Source organism: Petromyzon marinus, unplaced genomic scaffold (assembly GCF_048934315.1).
Source record: "Petromyzon marinus isolate PM22_M1 ecotype Great Lakes invasive population unplaced genomic scaffold, UKy_Petmar_22M1.pri1.0 PM_G_Scaffold_105, whole genome shotgun sequence".
NCBI classification, from domain to species: domain Eukaryota; kingdom Metazoa; phylum Chordata; class Hyperoartia; order Petromyzontiformes; family Petromyzontidae; genus Petromyzon; species Petromyzon marinus.
Genome location: NW_027422657.1, coordinates 396,061 through 413,060, shown reverse-complemented (window position 1 = coordinate 413,060; position 17,000 = coordinate 396,061).

Genomic DNA, 17,000 nt, shown 5'->3' with positions numbered 1-17,000 from the left:
ACTCAGTTATTTCAATGCTAAATTCGCCTAGTTATTTCAATGCTAAATTCTCCTGTTTGATTTGTACTAAGTGCCTCGGTGAATGTGTATGCTCTGACTTCAACGTAGCTATTTCTGTGACCAGTTACAAGCTAATCACTCAGCTATTTCAATGCTAAATTCTATGCTAATTCCTTTGTCAAGGGTGCCTCTGCGGATGTGTATGCTTTAACTTAGCTATTTCAATGCTAAATTTTATGCTAATTCCATTGTCAAGGGGTGCCTCTGCGGATGTGTATGCTTTAACTTTTAACAGCTATTTCTGTGACCAGTCACAAGCTAATCACTCAGCCATTTCAATGCTAAATTATATTCGAATTCCTTTGTCAAGGCGCTTTGTTTCCTCTCACACAGCTTAAAGGTCGTGATCTGAACGTGGCTCTTTCACTCCAGCGCTGTCCTACCAGTCTCGTCCCTTCACCTGATGAAGGCCGCTTGTGTTGTGGCCGAAACGTCGTGAGAATATTATTGTGTTATTTTATTTTATCAATTTATTATTTTATTCTCATTCTACATGACTTTACCGAAAGAACAAAAGAAAAATTGGATTACTGCAGTGAAATATACTGCATCACGTTACATCGTATTAACAAGAAGCTTTTAAAAAAAAGTTGCACCGTCTGCTTCACAGTGTATGTAAAACATACTATTGTGTCATTCAAAACGAGTAGGCCATTGCATGCTGGCGTCTGAGTGAAAATGTAGCAAATTCTAAACATTACGTACAAACTACACAACTGAGATGACGCATCAATCATCGCCCCCTATTGACAGGCTCTTTTTTCGATTTAAAGCTTTCGTGACTGCAATGATTCATCTTCTTTGGTTCTTTCAGTAAAGTCACGTAGAATGAGAATAAAATAATAAATTGATCAAATAAAATAACACAATAATATTCTCACGACGTTTCGGCCACAACACAAGCGGCCTTCATGAAGGCCGCTATTTTATTTTATCAATTTATTATTTTATTCTCATTCTACGTGACTTTACCGAAAGAACCAAAGAGGCTCTTTTTTTCGATTTAAAGCTTTCGTGACTGCAAGGATTCATCTTCTTTGGTTCTTTCGGTAAAGTCACGTAGAATCTTAGCAGCGTTCATTGCAGCTCTGTCGTCCCGACAGGTTTGTTCCTTTCACCTGAAGGCCACTTGTGTTGTGGCCGAAACGTCGTGATAATTTTTTGTGTTATTTTATTGTTTTATTTTATTATTTTATTCTCGTTCTACGTGACTTTACCGAAAGAACCAAAGAAGATGACAGGCTCTTGTCCACATGCAGGCCGGTGCAGGGCCACCACCTTGTACCACACAGGGGCAGCTGCTACTTGGGGATGCTCTTCGAGCGTTTGAGATGAGATACAAAACTCCGAGTTGCTGATACGATTAAGCAAGCACCATGTAAAAGCAATTATTATGATAACAGTGAATGCTTGGGAGCTTATTCGCTCTTGCTCCTGGTTAGAGATCTACCCAACCCACGGGCCCACAAAGACTGGCCGCTCTTACTCTGCAGGATGAACCTAGAAACTGATGTTCAACTTTACGTTCTTGTCATTAAAGGCCTGTGACAAAGGTGTATCTATTGTAGCGACATCGTCTCGGGCTTACACATCTACCGGGTCTCCACTTGACTTTGTATTGTCTAGGAGCAAGTCCACCCACACCTCCACTTCCACAAACTGCTGGGAGTTGCCTCACTCTCAGTCAGAATTCTCCTCCTGCTTCACGATGTGAAGGTCCCATTTTGGAGTTGAATCTTCATCTTCACATTTTACCTTCACTTCTTCGCTCATCACTTCTTCACATTTCACCTTCACCTCTTCATATTTCACCTCGATACCTTTAAAAGTGTCCAAGCTGGGACTTTCTTCCGGTTCGTGTTTCATGAGGGATGGGCTTATTGCGGCACTTTGACTTTCACAAGCTGATTTCAGACTCCACTCCTTGTGGATCTTCTGATGCTTCCGTGTTCTCTGGTGTACTTGAAGATTTTATGAATGTGCAAATGCCTTCCCACACACACTGCACTTGAAGGATTTCTCTTCTGTATGTGTTCTCTGGTGTTTTAAAAGCAGATGAATCTGAAACTGTCTTCCCACACACACTGCACTTGAAGGGTTTCTCTTCTGTGTGTGTTCTCTGGTGTTTTTTAAGAGCAGATGACCGTGAAAATGCCTTCCCACAAACACTGCACTTGAAGGGTTTCTCTCCCGTGTGTGTTCTCTGGTGTGTTTTAAGAGCAAATGAACCTGAAAATGTCTTCCCACACACACTGCACCTGAAGGGTTTCTCTCCCGTGTGTGTTCTCTGGTGTTTTTTAAGAGTAGATAAATCTGAAAATGTCTTCCCACACACACTGCACCTGAAGGGTTTCTCACCCGTATGTGTTCTCTGGTGTGTTTTAAGAGCAGATGACCATGAAAATGTCTTCCCACAAACACTGCACTTGAAGGGTTTCTCTCCCGTGTGTGTTCTCTGGTGTTTTTTAAGAGTAGATGAATCTGAAAATGTCTTCCCACACACAATGCACCTTAAAGGTTTCTCTCCCGTGTGTGTTCTCTGGTGTGTTTTAAGAGCAGATGACCATGAAAATGCCTTCACACACACACTGCACTTGAAAGGTTTCTCTCCCGTGTGTGTTCTCTGGTGTTTTTTAAGAGCAGATGAATCTGAAAATGTCTTCACACACACACTGCACTGGAAGGGTTTCTCTCCCGTGTGTTTTCTCTGGTGAATTTTAAGAGCAGATGACTGTGAAAATGACTTCCCACACACAGTGCACTTGAAGGGTTTCTCTCCTGTGTCTGTTCTCTGGTGGGTCTCAAGAACTGATGGCCATGCAAATGCCTTGTCACACACAGTGCACTTGAAGGGTTTCTCTCCCGTGTGAGTTCTCTGGTGCCGTGTCAGATTTCCAGTCCGGTCCGTGCTGTATGCACGGTGGTCGCATTGTTGACTTGTCGTACCGAGCTGCTGCCTTTGCTCCATGAAACCAATTCTGCATAGGAAGCGTCAGAGGAAGCGTCAGCTGCAGACAGAAAATAAGAATATCAGTTTCGAGGCACAGAGGAATGCATATATACACAGTGACTTACACGTCTATACTTATTACTATATTCATGATGTAGTGAAAACGATTCCCAAATTCATCACGAGAGGGGAAATGTCATAAATATGCCTGGAAGCCCTCATATCTGCAAAATGAATGTTAACCCAAAACTCCGAGCACACAATTTCGGCTGTCTGACTACAAAGGAATATTTATGAAAGCTAAATTCGGCTGACATAGCAAAGGGTGTTGAAAAAAATACTATTTCTGTTGTGCAGAAATGCATTAATTAACGTTCAATTGCAACTCAGGTGTGAATTCAGGCTCATATGTCCATGAATGCTGGGGATGAACAGTTCCGACTTCAGCTGCATGTGTGTGCTGTATTCACCTCCTGTTTCCATTCTTATAAAGAGTTCCAGCGGAAAACAAAAATAAACTATTGTTTTGATATAACCTCCGTGTTCAATAGAGTTAATAGACTTTACTGCAAACACAAACTTGACACTGTCACACACTGCCATGAGTAAACAGGTGGCGGTGTGACCAGCACCATGCCTGGCCACCTTCATCTGCTCAACATTAATTCTTCCTCACTCCACCAAGTAATGAATCGAGGATCAATCAACATAGCCGAGGCTATCCGTGTGTCTGTCTCTCTCTCCCCGTGGTGAAGGTGTTCCCCTCCACACATTCAGAGTCAACAGCGGCACGCGCTTAGCGTCTTTGACCGATAGATACATTAACACACGTATTGTTGGTTCTTTCAGTAAAGTCACGTAGATAGAAAATAAAAATAACAGATTAAATTCAATAAGATAAAGACCACTTGTGTTGCGATCGAAACGTCGTGGGTTTTTTGCTTTATTTTCAATTTTTTTATTTTTCATTTAATTTATAATCTGTTTTCATTTAATTTTCTATCTATGTGACTTTACCGAAAGAACCAAGAATATCAATTCCTGCAGTCACCAAAGTTTTAAGTCAAAACATTCACACGTTGACAAAGCCTCACCTTGTGTTGTTGTGGGCAGGTCGCTTCTGATAACAACAGCGGTATAGCAGCTCAAGCGGGCTTGGCCTGGTAACAAAAGAAAATAAAAATTGCGTGAATATTTACAATAAAACAAAGTTACAAAGTGGCGAGCCGGGTGAAGACAAATTAAACTTAAGCGAGATAATTCAAGTGAATGCAATCAGGCGAGGGCAGGAGGCAAGGCCCCGCGTGGCTAGGCCCCGCGCTGTAAAGTTCCAACCTGGACATCGATTCCCGTGCTCGCCGCTACTCAACTGACATCCCTACGAGAGAGAGCGAGGCTCTACCTTGGTAAACAACAACAACCACCACCACCACAACGACCACCACCACCACAACGATGAGAATTTCTCACCTCGGATTTCAGTGCAAGCGCGCACACGGCAGCTTCCTGTTACCTCGCGACAGCAGGAAGTAGTATGCCGTCCCTTCCCTCCCACAAGCGGCTCTGTAACTGAATAAATTATGTTATGTTAATGAGGCCGACCCATATGTCGAGGGATGGGGGCGTGGGCGCTGAACCTGTCGCAATAAACTCGCGACGGCTTTAACGGATACTTTATGTTAATGAGCCACCAGTCACTGGGCGTAGCTTTGCCCAAATAAGGATTGGCACTGGAACGCAATCGGCAGTGACCCAAGCGGAGATGACGTCACGCTAAAAAGCTCGGTGGAATACCTTGGTGACATGACGTCACTAGCGAGGTACACCTCCCCCTGGCGTTTCACGCCGATGAGGTAATGCAGAGTGGTGACGTCACAGAGTTGGAGTTTAAGTTGATTTAGATTCATTTTCCATTGCTCCCTCCCTTGGGTGTGTGAGCTCAGCTACAACAACGTGGACATTATTGTGTATACAGTGTGAGTACACTGTGTGTGTACACTGTGTGTGTGTATACACTGTGTGTGTACACTGTGTGTGTGTACACTGTGTGTGTACACTGTGTGTGTATACACTGTGTGTGTGTACACCGTGTGTGTGTGTACACTGTGTGTATACACTGTGTGTGTGTACACTGTGTGTGTGTGTGTACACTGCGTGTGTGTGTACACTGTGTGTGTACACTGTGTGTGTGTGTACACCGTGTGTGTGTGTACACTGTGTGTATACACTGTGTGTGTATACACTGTGTGTGTGTGTACACTGTGTGTGTACACTGTGTGTGTGTGTACACTGTGTGTATACTGTGTGTGTACACTGTGTATATACTGTGTGTGTGTACACTGTGTGTGTGTACACTGTGTGTGTGTGTGTATACTGTGTGTGTGTGTACACTGTGTATATACTGTGTGTATACTGTGTGTATGTACACAATGTGTGTGTGTACACTGTGTGTGTACACTGTGTGTACAATGTGTGTGTGTACACTGTGTACACTGTGTGTGTGTACACTGTGTGTGTATACTATATGTGTGTGTACACTGTACAATGTGTGTGTGTACACTGTGTGTACACTGTGTGTGTGTACACTGTGTATACTATATGTGTGTGTACAGTGTGTGTGTACACTGTGTGTGTGTACACTGTGTGTATGTACACTGTGTGTGTGTACTCTATGTGTGTGTAGACTGTATGTGTATACACTGTGTGTGTGTGTGTACACTGTGTATGTACACTGTGTGTGTGTACACGTACACACTGTGTGTGTACACTGTGTGTGTACACTGTATGTGTGTACTCTGTGTGTGTGTACACTGTGTGTGTACTCTGTGTGTACACTGTGTGTGTACACTGTGTGTGTAGTGGGGGGCACAGGTGGTGCATTGGCCAGTCATCTCAATCAGTCGACCCATGGCATTTTTTCATCAATTTATTATTTTTATTTATTATTTTATTAGTTAAATGTTAATTTATTATTTTTATCTTTTATTTTTCTAGCTACATGACTTTACCGAAAGAACCAGGAATATGGTAGCGCATTCTCTATTCGTTGCCGAGATTCAAATCCGACAGGCATATCTGGCTACCCCAGTAACATTCACCACAACATGCGCAGTCTGCTAAACAGCGGATGTCAAACAAACCACTGTGTCACTCACAACGCACATTGCATGTTGGTGTCACGGTCAAAATTGTGGCAATTCCAGTAACACTATCCAGAAACTCCACAGGGAGATGACGCGTCAATGATCGCCCCCTACCGACAGACTCATGTCCACGTGCAGGCCGGTGCAGGGCCACCTTGTGCCACACAGGGGCAGCTGCCACTAGGGGGCGCCCTTCCATTGTTTGAGATGAGGTTCGATATGTAACATCCGAGTTGCTGAGTGCAATTGGGCAAGCGACTTATGAGTGCAAATATGTTGTTTATAACGTAGTGAATGCTTGGGAGCTTAATTGTCTCTCGCTCCTGCTCACAGATTTACCCAGCCCACAGCTCCACAGATACCAGCAGCTCCTCCTGGGCAGGTTCGGTTACGTACGGTGCGAAATAAGTTCCAGATACACACACAGAGACTCACTCAGAGACCCATAGATTAACACGGTTGGATAGGTATGGTGCGAAAGAAGTTATATACACACACAGAGACCCATGGATTAACACGGTTGGCTACGTACGGTGCGAAAGTTACAGATAAACAAGTTTGAGTCGCGGGCCGTGGAAGTTGACCAGGCGCGTGTTGCTACTGACAGTCGTTGAATACGGTTGGATAGACGCTGATAGACACAAACACAGACAAGACAGGCGGACAGACACAGACAAGAGGAACACAGAGATGACAGAGAGACACAGGCAGAAACACAGAGGCAAACAGATGACACAGACGGACAGAGACATGTTGAATCGAACACACTGAACTCGCTCCATTGAAAGAGATTCCTCGATCATCGCAATGCCCGGAAGTCGTTCTTATTTTTATTGATTTAATTGCGTGTGGTGTGTACGTGCAAGCAATGTGGGATATCTATGTACGCAGATATGAACAAGATCAGCAGACAAGACGTCTTTAGTTTAACATGTAGGCTTTCGCGACCAATATTATTCATAATAAAGGTTTTTGGGTTAGATCGCGTTTATTTATAAATGTGTCGTAACCCTCCAACACCCGACATGACCAATCAGCAAAAAAAAGTGTCACGTTGACAAAAAGACAAATAATTCACTACTTTAGCCCACCGGTGTGTTGAAGAGTGAATCCACATTTACAGTTTGAGTACGACATTTCGCTGGTAAATACATCCAGCATCATCAGGCAATTCGCCAGAATGGTAAAGCCCTCGCTTGCTCCCGGTTTTAATCGGTCTATCCACTAAACAAAGGAATGTTTAACACGAAATATAAATCCCACGGCCTTCGTGCGAGTCCATCATTACTGCAGCATTGCTTCAGTGCAAGCCAACTGTGGACCGGTTTTGGTGGACACTGTGTGTGTACACTATGTGTGTGTGTGTACACTATGTGTGTGTGTACACTATGTGTGTGTGTGTACACTGTGTGCATACACTGTGTGTGTGTACACTTTGATTTAAAGCTTTCGTGACTGCAGTAATTCATATTCTTAGTTCTTTCGGTAAAGTCACGTTGAAGGGAAACAACAAAATAATAAAATATATATAAAACAATAAAAATTCTCACGACGTTTCGACCATAACACAAACGGTCGTCATCAGGTGTGTCGGTTTGCATAAATTTATTTATTTTTAAACGGTGTATTTATTTATAAAAAAACGTTAGCGCCACGCGCAGCGATTTGGCAGTTTATTTAGAAGGACTAGTCCATCTATGTTCTGAAAAGAGGAGGGGGGAGACGAACTTTTTTTATGTATGCTGTCTGAAAGCCACTGTAAGCGTGAACAATCAATTAAGACCTGAAATGGTTTATCAAATCTTTCCAATGATTGCTAAGCCAGAATCCATCTTCTCGGTTGAAATTGTCTCTGTGCTTGTATATGTGGATAGCCTCATGAACGAATCTCTCATGGTAGCCAGATGGCTTACAAAGAACGTCAATGTCATGTGAGCCTACTGAATTATAACAATGATCTGCCACGGCCGAGGTGTTGGTCCTACCGTGTTTAAGGTCTGCTTTGTGTTCACGAATGCGGTCCGAGACATGGCGTTTGGTTTCTCCAATGTAACTACTACCACAGAGGCAACTTAGTTTGTAGACACCGGGGTATTGTATGTCCGGAATCACATCTTTTACAGACGGAACCAGATCACGGATTTTATGTAATGTGTTGAACCGGGCCTGGATCTTGTGTTTATTCAAGATTTTGGAGATCTTTTTTGTGATCCCCGCAATGTAGGGTAAAGTGATGGTTTTGAAAGGCTCCTCAAGAGGGTCCTTCTTCATGGTTTGAGTGATAGCTTTGCGGATTGTTTAGTCGGAGTAACCATTAGCCTTAAGAGCTTGGTGTACGTGCTTGAGTTCACTGCCTATGTGTTCCTGGTCGGATATGCATTGGGCTCTATGATACAGAGTCTTGATGAGAGAATTCTTCTGTGATGGATGGTGGTGGAAATCCTGTTTCAGATAAGCATCCGTATGGGTAGCTTTCCTGTAGACAGAGTGGCTCATTGAACCATCAGGTCTCTTTTTAATTAGGACATTCAAAAAAGGTAGCTTGCTCTAGACCAATTCTTCGACCACATCAATTCCATACACCCAGCCATCAGATTTACCATGGAAGTCGAAAAAGATGGCAAGCTACCTTTTTTGGATGTCCTAATTAAAAAGAGACCTGATGGTTCAATGAGCCACTCAATGTTTAACCCTTATAAAAAATAAAGTGATGCATGTACACACAAAATCAGACAAGTGTTCATTCTAAATTTCGATTTAAAGCTTTCGTGACTGCAAGGATTCATCTTAAGTCACGTAGAATGAGAATAAAATAATGAATAAATAAAATAACACAATAAACCAATTTACAAGACCAGTCTATTTCTATGACCAGTCACAAGCTAATCACTCAGCTATTTCAATGCTAAATTCTCCTGTTTAATATGTAAACCCCTTTGTCAAGGTGCCTCACTTCTCTAAACCAGCTTAAAAGACGCTACGAATCTTAACGTACATTGAAGCTCTGTCGTCCCGACGGGTTTGTTCCTTTCACCTGAAGGCCACTTGTGTTGTGGCCGAAACGTCGTGAGAATTTTATTGATATTAAATTTTATTAATTTATTATTTTATTCTCATTCTACGTGACTTTACCGAAAGAACCAAAGAAGATGTTCATTCTAAATTATTGACAGGAATTTTAACAAAATTTAATTACTGCAGTGAAATCTACTGCATCAGATAACATCTGATTAAAAAGCTATTTAAAAAAATATGCACCGTCTGCGTAACAGTGGATGTAAAACATACTATTGTGTCATTCAAAACGAGTAGGCCATTGCATGCTGGCGAATTCTAAACATTAGCGACAAATTACACAACTGAGATGAAACATCAATCATCGCCCCCTACTGACAGCCTCTTGTTCAAATACTCTTTGGTTCTTTCAGTAAAGTCACGTAGGTAGAACAAATAATAATAGATCACGACGTTATGATTCGCTCGTAACACAAGCGGTCGTCCTCAGGCGGAAAAAATAAATGCAGGCCGGTGCAGGGCCACCACCTTGTGCCACACAGGGGCAGCTGCTACTTGGGGATGCTCTTCGAGTGTTTCAGACGAGATACGAAACTCCGAGTTGCCGAGGCGATTAAGCAAGCACCGTGTAAATGCAATTATTATAACATAGTGAATGCTTGGGGGCTTCTTGGCTCTCACTCCTGGTCAGAGATCTCCACAATCCACGGGTCCACAAAGACTGGCCGCTCGCTCTTACTCTGCAGGTTGAACCTAGGAATTGAGTGTTCAACTTCACGTTCTTGTCATTAAAGGCCTATGACAAAGGTGCATCTATTGTAGCGACCGTCTCAAGCTTACACATCTACCGGGTCTCCATTTGACTTTGTATTGTCTAGGAGCAAGTCCACACACACCTCCACTTCCATGAATTGCTGGGAGTTGCCTCGCTCTGCCTCAGTCAGAATTCACCTCTGGCTTCACGTTGCCTCCATCAATGTGAAGGTCCGATTTTGGAGTTGAATCTTCATCTTCACATTTCACCATCACCTCTTCCCTCTTCACCATCACCTCTTCATATTTCACCATCACCTCTTCATATTTCACCTTGATACCTTTAAAAGTGTCCAAGCTGGGATTTTCTTCCGGTTCGTGTTTCATGAGGGATGGGCTTATTGCGGCACTTTGACTTTCACAAGCTGATTTCAGACTCTACTCCTTGCAGATCTTCTGATGCTTCTGTATTCTCTGGTGTACTTGAAGATTTTATGAATGTGCAAACGCCTTCCTGCAGAGTGGACCTCAAGGGTTTCTCTCCTGTGTGTATTCTCTGGTGTGTTACAAGAGGAGATGACTGTGCAAACGCCTTCCCACACACACTGCACTTGAAGGGTTTCTCTCCCGTGTGTGTTCTCTGGTGTACTTTAAGATGTGGTGACTGTGAAAACGCCTTCCCGCACAGAGTGCACTTGAAGGGTTTCTCTCCCGTGTGTGTTCTCTCGTGTACTTGAAGATGTGATGACTGTGCAAACATCATCCCGCACAAAAAGCACCTGAAGGGTTTCTCTCCTGTGTGTATTCTCTGGTGTTTTTTAAGAACAGATGACAGTGAAAATGCCTTCCCACACACAGTGCACTTGAATGGTTTCTCTCCTGTGTGTTCTCTGATGTTTTTTAAGAACAGTTGACTGTGAAAATGCCTTCCCACACACAGTGCACCTGAAGGGTTTCTCTCCCGTGTGTGTACTCTGGTGTCTTTGCAGACTTGATGAATGTGCAAACGCCTTCCCACACACAGTGCACCTGAAGGGTTTCTCTCCCGTGTGTGTTCTCTGGTGTCTTTGCAGACTTAATGAATGTGCAAACGCCTTCCCACACACAGTGCACTTGAAGGGTTTATCTCCCGTGTGTGTTCTCTGGTGTTTTTGCAGATTTGATGAATGTGAAAATGCCTTCCCACACTCAGTGCACTTGAAGGGTTTCTCTCCTGTGTGAGTTCTCTGGTGGGTCTGAAAAACTGATGGCCATGCAAATGCCTTCCCAGACACACTGCACTTGAAGGGTTTCTCTCCCGTGTGTGTTCTCTGGTGTCTTTTAAGATTAAATGACTGTGAAAATGCCTCCCCACACACACTGCACTTCAAGGGTTTCTCTCCCGTGTGTTCTCTGGTGTCTTTTAAAAGCAGATGACCGTGAAAATGCCTTGTCACACACACTGCACTTGAAGGGTTTCTCTCCTGTGTGAGTTCTCTGGTGCTGTGTCAAATTTCCAGTCCGATCCGTGCTGTATGCACGCTGGTCGCATTGTTGACTTGTCATACCGAGCTGCGCTGAGTGCATTTGCTCCATCAAACCAATTCTGCGGAGGAAGCGTCAGAGGAAGCGTCGGCTGCAGACAGAAAAAAATAATATCCACACCATCTACACGTCAGTATTGAGGCACAGAGGAATGCATATATACATTAACATGTGACTTACACGTCTATACTTATTCATATATTCATGATGCAGTGAAAAAGTTTCCCAAATTCATCACAGGGCTGTTATGGCACACAATAAGAGGGCAAATGGTCATAAACATGCCTGGAAGCCCTCGTATCTTCAAATTGAATGTTCACCCAAAACTCCGAGCACACAATTTCGGCTGTCTGGCTACAAAAGGAATTTTTATGAGAGCTAAATTCAGCTGACATAGCAAAGGGTGTTGAAAACAATACCATTTGTGTAATGCATAAATTAATGTTCAATCGCAACTTAGAGGTGTGAATCCAGGCTCAGATGTCCTTGAATGCTGGGATGAACAGTTCCGATTTCAGCTGCATGTGCGTACTGTGTTCACCTCCTGTTTCCATTCTTATAAAGAGTTCCAGAGGAAAACAAAAGTAAACTATTGTTACGTAATAACCTCCATGTTCAACAGAGTTAATAGACGTTACTGCAAACACAAACTGTACACTGCCACTGGGTAAACAGGCGGTGGCTTGTCTAGAATCACGCCTGGCCACCTTCATCTGCTTGGCATGAATGCTTCCTCACTCCACCAAGTAATTGAGGATCAACGAACATAGCTGAGGCTAACTGTAGTTTGCGTGTCTCTCTCCGTGGTGAGATGTTAACTACCTCACCTGGTATACAGGAAGTCGTGGGTTCGATTCCGACCCTGACGCCTGCTGTATATTTGGAGTTTGCGCGTCTCTCCGTATAGCGTCTTTGACCGATAGACATTGACACATGTATTCTTGTTTATTTCAGTAAAGTTACGTAGATGGAAAATAACAATAATTGATAATACAATTACATTAAATAAAGACTACTTGTGTTGCGATCAAAACGACGTGAGTTTTTTTGCTTTATTTACATTCATTTTTATTGTTATTTTCATTTAATTTTCTATCTACGTGACTTTACCGAAAGAACCAAGAATATTAATTCCTGCAGTCACCAAAGTTTTAAGTCAAAACATTCACACACGTTGACAAAGTCTCACCTTGTGTTGTTGTGGGCAGGTCGCTTCTGATAACAAGAGCGGTATAGCAGCTCAAGCGGGCTTGGCCTGGTGAAAAAATAAAAACTGCGTGAATATTTACAATAAAACAAAGTTACAAAGTGGCGAGCCGGGTGAAGACAAATTAAACTTAAGCGAGATAATTAAAGTGAATGCAATCAGGCGAGGGCAGGAGGCAAGGCCCCGCGTGGCTAGGCCCCGCGTTGTAAAGTTCCAACCTGGACATCGATTCCCATGCTCGCTGCTACTCAATTGACATCCCTACGAGAGAGGCTCTACCTTGGTAAACAACAACCACCACCACCACCATGAGAATCTCACCTCGGATTTCAGTGCAAGCGCGGATCGGCAGCCTCCTGTTACCTCACGACGTCACGCGGGTAAGCAGGTAACGAGACGTCACTTCCGGGGTAAGAGACACGCCCCTTCCATAATGAGCGGCTCTGTAACTGAATAAATTATGTTAATGTTAACTGGCCATATGTCGAGGGATGGGGCGTGGCTGCTAAACCCGACGGCTTCAACGGATACATAATGTTAATGAACCGCCGTCACTGGGCGTAGCTTTGCCCAAATAAGGATTGCCACTGGATTGATATCTGCAGTGACCCAAGGGGAGGTGACGTCACGCTCAAGAGCGCAGTGGACGGGGTTGGGGGAGTGTGAATACCTTGGTGACATGACGTCACTAGCGAGGTACACCTCCCGCTGGCACTTCATGCCGATGAGGTCATGCTGAGTGGTGACGTCACAGAGCGGGGATGGAGTTTAAGTTGATTTAGATTCATTTTCCATTGCCCCCTCCCTTGGGTGCGTGAACTCAGCAACAACAACGTGGACATTATTGTGTGTACATACACACTGTGTGTGTGTGTAGTGTACGTACACACACACATTTTAGGCTGAGTCGACCTAGGGGAGGCCCAGAACCGGTTCAAATAATCGTCACTGGGTGTTGGCTGTGAGCGGGAATCAAACTCGGGTCGTTATGTTCGTAGTACAGTGCACTAACCGCTAGACTACCACCACACACGTTACACACACACGTTACACACACACACACAGTACACACACAGTACACACACACACGCACGCAGTACACACACACACGGTGCACACACACACAGTACACACACACGTTACACACACACAGTACACACACACAGTACACACACACAGTACACACACACACGCACGGTACACACACGCACGTTACACACATACACAGTACACACACACACAGTACACACACGCACGGTACACACACACACAGTACACACTCACACAGTACACACACACAGTACACACACACGGTACACACACGCACGGGACACACACACAGTACACACACGTACGCACGGCACGCCCACACTCCTTCAGTCACGTGACTAAGGTTGACGCGCCGCCCCGTCTCCCGAGGTGACCTCTTGGCTCTCTCGTCTCTCGACACGTAGATTCATTTCTTACTCTTACCTAGAAACCTCATTGTCTGTCTGTCTCTGTCTGTGGACGCAACTTGCGAGGAATTGTACTCACAAACTGTGGGGTTTACGTTTCAAATAAAGTGCCCAGATACCACGCGATAAGCCCCGTGGTGAGCCAGTGCTATTCCTATTTCCAATCCGTCAACTTGAAAGTAGTTAAATTAACAATTTATTACTAATCTCCATATATACCAAAGGCAAAGTTGTGAATGTGTGCGTCTGTTCAAAATGTTTAGCGTACTTCCCGACACGCACTAAGCTTGAAATTTGCCATGTGGGAAATTTCCAGATTGTACACCGTGCAAATATTATACAAATACACTTTTGTATATTTTTTTGGGGGGGGCGCGCAATAATATATAAGCATGAAAACACCACGATGCATAGGACTTACTTTTATTAGAATCTTGGAATTGATTGTGTACATGTTGAAATTGTTAAACGAGCATTTTCAGCACACTGCTGTTTTAATAAATGTTCATGATTCTGAGAATATGTGTCATTCTGAGCATCATAATGACGATATTGGAATCGTCATCATGAATGGGGGTTCAATTATTTTTTATAACAATAGGAATGCGGTTTTGAGCATGACTATTGATATTTCGGACTCATTTATGACAATAGATTCATGATTTTGTTTTGCTCATCAATCAGGATACTGTTAATGATGCGCATGCCCATAAATTGTTGAAATGACTAGAACTGCAAGTTGTGCATACTCTCCAACCCCATTCCTCTACCTACCCATTCCCTTGACGGGCTCCGTGCCCACTTAAACCCATGACGATGGCGGTGACGATTCCACCTCTCGCTGTAACAATCAAAGCACCTCCAACTTCTGAATGCAAAGGTGCTGGTTGGTGCAACGCCAAAACACATCGTCAACGCCGCTCCCAAGCCCGCCCTACATTAGTTACATCGCTAGAATCAACAAAATAAAAAGTTCCACAGAGGAAACTAAAATTACATTAGGCAATCCCCAAAGTCGCACGCGGTAGGCTACACAACTCGGAGAACGTCAGACTTCAAGACTTGCATCGCCATCATCATCATTCTTCCTCTCCACAAGTCATCACACGTCAATATTCAACAAGCTGCACACACGTGCAAGTAACCTCTCGACCCGCCACCTGCACAGTTAACGCGATCAGACCCGGGGGTCAAATTAAAATTGTGTCGTCTTTGGTGACGTATTGAATTATATCATTGACAACGGGGTCCGCTTTTGCGATATCTGCGTGCGGTCTTTTAATTATATAGATACGTAGTCAGTTCATTAGTATGGGGTACCTCTATAAGGAATTGTAATTGTAAAATGTATTACTTAATAATACGCTTCCAGGCCGCACTTAGCTTGTAGCAGTCAGAGCAGTTAAAATGACTGTACATGTGTAGGTATGAAATAACAAATTTAAATAAATTTAATTTAACGTAGGTATAAAATAAAATTAATTTAAATAAATGTAATTAATTTTAAAAATGTAATTAATTTTAAAAATTAAATTGAACGTAGGCATTAAATAAAATAAATGTAATTTAAATAAAATACATTTATTAAAAAAATCAATTTAATTTAACGTAGGTATGAAATTAAATAAAATTTAATTAAATTTAACGTAGGTATACAATAAAATAATTTTAATTTTAATTAAATTTAAATTATAAAAAAATACTCATTCATTTAGAAAAAAAAATACTTAAGTATAAAATACATTTTTATTAAATTAATTATAAATGTTAATTAAATTTAGGTATAAAATTAAATTAATTTTATTTTCTACCGAAAGACGCAAAGAGTGTGGACCCACGTGACATCAAGGCTGTCCTAGACTAGGCAAGGCCTCAGGGTGTACCGGGCCTTTCACAACAACAGCAGCAGCAGCAACAACGGTTCTCTTGAGAAAATTATTTTTAAAAAAGTCAACGTAGCTTACCTTGACACTCGCGAACTTTAATGATTAAAATAATTAAAACAAAACTAAACACGCACATGGGCGCGCAGCGTTCAGCGTGTAGGGCATTAAAAATGGTAGCGTTCTCCCGCGATCTGATTGGTCGCCGCGTGCCAAAGTGGGGAGGGGGGGAGGGCCAGCGATCCGATTGGTCGAGAGGCAAACCTGGGCGCGTCTCCGGCGATGGTGCGCAGCGATTGGTCAACGGTTGTCCTATGCTAATTTTGGTATGCTAATTAATTTTAATCTGTATGCTAATGTAGTTTATTTATCCATACTCATTAAGTTTAATGTTTATCCTAAATTAGTTAAAAATATATGCTCGTTTAGTTAACATTCTATGATAGTATCGTTATATTTTTTATGCTATAACAGCAGTGCATACTGCTGTGGTGGTACCTGCTATGATTACAGCAGGCATACTGACTAGTGGTACCTGCTATAATTACATCAGTGCATACTGTGGTGGTACCTGCTTTCACCACAGCAGTGCATACTGTGGTGGGACCTGCTTTCACTACAGCAGTGCATACTGACTGTGGTGGTACCTGCTAAGGTTACAGCAGTGCATACTGCTTATATGCTTTATCACGTGTCGTGAATGTGAGATAGTTTCATCCCAGAAATGGTGTCCTTGACCGGCCCAGAGCTGACATTTCACTTTGCCTTAGAACCTGAGGTGACACAGCATTAGCAATTCCAAGTTCTTTATGTGACCAATAGCAACGAATTATGGGGCAAAACATTTGAAATTAGTGGGTTATGACGTACTGTACTTCACACTTATCGACCATTAACATGAGTCTGTGTTACTGGCGTTGTGCTGCCTTGGCTGGTACCAACTTCTTCTTTGACCACGTGGCCCACGCGGATGAATGATCTACGCCAGTCGAGCGACCGATGGAGAAG